We start from the raw sequence: 5,610 nt of genomic DNA on the forward strand, positions 1-5,610 counted from the left end.
ATTTAAAGAGTTATGATTTTTTAAAGGTAAGGAGGAAAAAACGAAAGAGCAAAAATGGAAAAACGCCCGGTCCTTAAGGGGTTAAGGTAGTCTGTTTATGCTACATGAGTACATCTGAAATTTACTAGAGTATCCTTCTGAACCAGAATTTGAGATTAACAGTTCTGACTCATACAATTGGTGCTCGCCAAAAGTGTCCTACATTATGTAGACGCCTCCACCATATTGGATTCTTAGCAAAGCAGTTTGGCCAGAGTTAATAAGTTTCTACCATTATTATCTGATTAGAGCTGCAGCCTTATAGGAGATTTATTCAACACATTTTACACTTCCAGGGGGTCTTCAGTAGAACTGCCCATATTTATCACATCTGTGCACATTACCTGCACATGTAGAAGAAAGTATAAAATGGAACCTGGATAAACAGCGCTTTTCCCAAAAGGCAGAATAAAATTAGGATCAATTGATAAACAACGCGTTTCAGCTCTGGACTAAGGTCTTCATCAGACATACAATTAAATTGCCTGCATTGTGTTTATTAATAAATCCAAATTTTATTCTAATTGCCATTTGGGAGAAGTTTATCCGGATTCCATTTTATACTTCCTTCTACATGTTTTAAGACCCGAGTGATTGCCATCATCCAGGCCGATCCTGGGGTTGCTGACCTGAGTTCTTCATCCAAACGCTACTGTAGGTGCCCTTCACTTTACATTACCCATATATTTTAATGGTCTGCATGCTGTTTTTTTTTTTTTATATCTCATTACCTGCATATGGAAGTTGTTCAGCTCTCTCTCAGGCTTCCTTTACACAGATTGTGTGGGGACCGGACAAATGCAGTGGAATGTCTTGTTTATTAAGTGTCATCTTGTCATATTTTCAAGGGGGACTTAGGAAAAGCACGGACCCTTTGTCATTTTACAGTCAAGCAAACTGCTACATTCGCCCTCCCTGATGACAATGCCCAAAGTACCATCTGCAATTTTTTTTAAAGAGGTTGGTTGAAAATTTAGAAAGGCTCGCACTAAAAATGCCAAAAGGCGGAAAAACACCAACCAAGCAAGACAAGGTGTCTGGGGGTCCCCAAACAACCCATTCTGGAACATGTTGCCAATGGTGCTGCAGGAAAGTATGAACTTGTCATGAGTTCCGCTTGAGTATCATGCCACCACAACAAGAATTTTATTATTTGGGCAACGTTTGGATGTTTACAGACTGGTCCATTTTTTGGTTTCTGTAATTCAGTTCTTCCTCACTGGGTGGAATAAGGGCAACAGGTGTGTAATCAAATAATCCAAGTGTTTGGGAAACCAGACTACTCATAGAAAAGCTGCTTCATCTGTCTGAACTCTGATGCACTGTAGGGAAATTTGATGTAATGTGGACAAAAGCATGATGGCCTCCACTACTTGTTGGATTATTCTGCTGAATGTTGGCTGAGGGAAACTCTTCTTACTGGCCATGCAATATTGAAACAATCCGCTGGCAAGGTAATGTAGGACAGACAGTAATTTTGTCATTCCGGGGATGGATTTTGTCTCTCTCGTTAGATGAGGCTTGATTTGGCTGTATACGGTTCTGATGGTATCCTTGTTCAATCTAAAAATTTTAACTGTTACTTAATCGCTGAAGTCATCCAAAGACAGCCGGCTCTTAAACACCGTACCCCACCTCAGTATCCTCCTGCACTGCTTGTGGAAACTGGTTCTGACCTTTGTGTCTGCTGGCAAACTTTAGGGTGTATGGTAAAAAATGTCCTGAAATCTGCCAGTTTTTACTAAGGTGCAGTTGCCCATAGAAACACTTGGTTGACATGTCCCCAAAATGCATCTCTATGGGAGAGCCAGAGATGCAGTGCTCATGCATCTCCCCACTCTCCAATAGAGTTTCATATAGGGGGCCTGTCGGCCACTGCTCCGTGCAGTTCCTTCATACATGAGGAGAGCTGAGGTGCTGGGCAACAGACCGATAAATCGGTGACATAGCAAACAAATAAAAAAATTTTTTTAAAAAGTAGGACATTTATCTAATCCAGGGTAGAATAGTGGTGCAGTTGCCAAGAACAACCCAACAGATTGCTGCTTGCATGTTTAAAAGAAGCCTTTTAAGAAATGACAGGAGCATTCTGAGTGGTTGCTATTGACAACTGCACCCCTCGTGGTCTACAAGAGTTTGGCAAAACAACCCCCAAGAATCCAAAATTCAGCTAGGACACTAATATTGATTCATTGGCCCAGCCACTACATGCGACTACTTTGCACATGTTGACATCACAGGTACTTATGTTGGCAAGACTTGAGCCTGTTGGCCAAATGAGGCTGCCACATCATAAAAGTGTCCATAGGAAACAGGAACTGAAAAAGGATTTCCAATACTAACTTTAGTCAGGAACATGATTGACCACCAAAAAGGTGGTTAGAGCAAAAACAAACTTAGGGAAAAGAAGTTTTCAGAAAAAGTGAGGAGTGACTCAACGGGTGGAAATAGTCTCTTCACTATACAATTCTAAATTATGAAGCTCAAGCATTAGTGTGGATGGAGTAAGGACAAAATTGTACAAGTCCAGAAAATGACAGACCGTTGCTTTAAAGCATACCACATGATGCCTAATGTGTGAAATGTGTTTTACAGTGTGAATTCAAAAATTGGTTATGTTCTAAGACAGGAATACGGTAATAAAATGTTTACATGCCATCACCACTTTTCCGGGTATTCTCAGTGAATGTTGACTTTTGAAAGTATGTTTAGTAAGCCATGATCAGGCAGGCTTAGGTTTACAGTTTCTTTTTTTGGGGAAAGATTAAACTTTTTTGTGAACGTCACATTTGATAAATACCTCACCACTGCAAGTAGAGAAATAAAGTGTGTTTTTAATCTATTGCGTTCGGCAGCCCAGGAAAGAAAAGTCCCAAAATAATCGCAGATGCGACAGAGGCAAAAATGTGTCCCCTAAATGCAATTATAAAACTCCAAAAAGGACTAACTCCAGGAATGACTGTCCCCAGGGGTTAGCTCCTTAGTGTATGTGCCAATGTGTCTGCTCGTAGTAGCAATACTGTCTTGTCCCTGCAGCTATTGCTTGTGGGGCTCTGTGCAAGGCCAAGCAGAACAGCCAGACTCCCAGCTCACACATCAGGATGACTGACAAGCCAGGAGCCTACACAGAGCCCTGCTTGTCCCGGCCTCACTTCCTGTACTTTGCTGTCCCTGCAGCTATTTTCTGTGGAGACATTCCTTAAATGTATATTACAAATATACACGTTATGTACATTAAATAAAAAGGTTTTGCAAACAGTTACACTTTAAAGGAATATATGGGGAGATTTATCAAAACCCGTGCAGAGAGAAAAAAAAAAAAGTTGCCCATACCAACCAATCAGATCATCGTTTTTAATTTTAAATGGCCTTTGAAAAATAAAAGTAATTTGGTTGCTATGAGCAACTAGTCAACTTTCTCTGCACAGGTTTTGATAAGTCTCCCCAATAGTGTATATTTATATTAGAACAGTGCTCCCACTTATATAACTTTTCTACATTAGGGCTAAACAGAAACTTGTCAAATGACAAGATCGCAGCGTTGCACGTAAGAATATTGATCTTATGTGACCTTACACCTATGTCCTCAAGTCATATGCAAATGAGCTTGTTTAAACAAGTCTCTGCGCAAATGTAGAAGAGACACAAGGTACAGACAATTTACCCAAATATTCTGAATGCACAACACATTGCCATGTAGCAACAGCAAAAAGCCTGTTTCTCTGCATTTGTAGAAACTGGTCAGCAGAGAGCTCGTTGGATTGTGTCTATTATAACGGAGTGATTCTTTAAAACCACTGGAGGGACCCAAACGAAAATGAAAAAACAGATTTATTCAGAGGCGCACACCGCTACGGTATAGGATTCCCCACAGACACTTATGAAAATAAAAAAAGGAGGCAAGTTTATTAGTAAAGTCAAAACACGTTGTCTATTTTACCAATAAAAATAAAAAATAAAAAGGGGGGGGGGGGGGGGACATTTTCAGTGTCTGCAGTGAATCCTATACCGTAGCAGTTTGCGCCTCTGAAGAAACCTGTTTTTTCCTCTCCATTTGGGTCCCTGAACCTTCCCCTCACGCTTTGATCCAGGTCTGAAGCAGCCACACAACTAATCAAACAATCTATGCTATAAAAAGGTGGTAAGCTCTTAGCCCAACATCACCAGGTACATGGGTATTTGTGTGGCAGCACAACTGTTGTTCGTTTTTATCTCCCTACATATATATCTTCTATAATAGAGACTGATGGCATGCACTTTTCCATATCTACTTCATAAACATAGGGGACCAGACAGTCTTATGCCATAGTCATTCAATATGCTATTATAATATATGGTGGTAAAACCCAAATTTTCTTGTTGAGTTCTCTCCCTCCAACTACAAGTCCCAGGATCCCTTGTGTGCAAGTGTGAGGTGATTTTCTCCCTCCCACATATCCAGACATTGCAGTACACCTGCAGCCCTGTGCTTCTGACACCTATAACTATTTTTCCATATACAGAGATGTGCAAGGGCTCATTTATTGCACCGTGGTCTGTAGTCTAAATTCTAGACTTTATGTTTCGTATATGCCATTGACTGTACTGTTTTCATAGTTTGGACAATTACGCTCGCAGCTATAACAGATAAATTATATGTAAACAAATAAGCATATTTAAAAAAAAATTGTAAGCACCGATTGGACTGTGAGCAGGTAGTTAAGGGCCCTCCCGCAATCCTTTTAGCTGATCAGGACACTGCAGTGGTTTTTTTTTTTTTTTTTACATTTTAGATGCTACAATCAACTTTGAGTGCAGTGTTTAAAGGGTCAAATGTCATGCAATTGCCATAGGTCCCAGCGGCAGCAACAAGAAAATCGCTTACAGAATTTATTATACAGATTCCAAATGCACAGATAGCAATAGCAGAATACAAGGTCTTAAAATTTTATTTAAAAATTGTATCAAAACAAGGCACTAGAATAAATTAAAAATAAGTTACAAAAAAATTCTGTAGATAAAGAATTTATATACAATATAAAAACATGTGATATAAACATTACAAGACTGTCTAAGGGTACGTTCACACAAGCGGATCCCCCAGCATGTATTATGTATGCTGCCTTTATAGGTGCCCGCTCGGAGCTGCAATACGCCGCTACAAGCAGACACACTGAAGCGATGCGAGTCGCTGCGCATGCACGGTGTACTCCCACACATCGCGGCTGCTCCCCCTGCTCTAGGAGCTAGGCCGAGAGCTGTCGCAAAGTGCGAGTATAATGCGCACGGCAACTCTCACATTGCAGTGTGTCTGCTCATAGCAGCGGATTGCCGCTCCAAGCAGGCTCCTGTATAGGCAGCACACAGTGGTCCTTCAGTGGCGGATCCGCAGAGTAATACGCGCTGGGGATCCGCTCGTGTGAACATACCCTAACACTTAGGTAAACTAGACGTACAACAGTGGCAATAAGTGCTACAACTGCAACACATTTCTTGAGTTGCAATAATTTTTGCCCTGTTATGCAGCAATATGCCTTTCCATATAAATGCTCTTTATTCCTTGTAACAGTTCTATAGATGTGCAAAATAAGC

The sequence above is a fragment of the Hyla sarda genome, chromosome 5 (assembly GCF_029499605.1).
Source record: "Hyla sarda isolate aHylSar1 chromosome 5, aHylSar1.hap1, whole genome shotgun sequence".
In the NCBI taxonomy this organism is placed as follows: Eukaryota; Metazoa; Chordata; class Amphibia; order Anura; family Hylidae; genus Hyla; species Hyla sarda.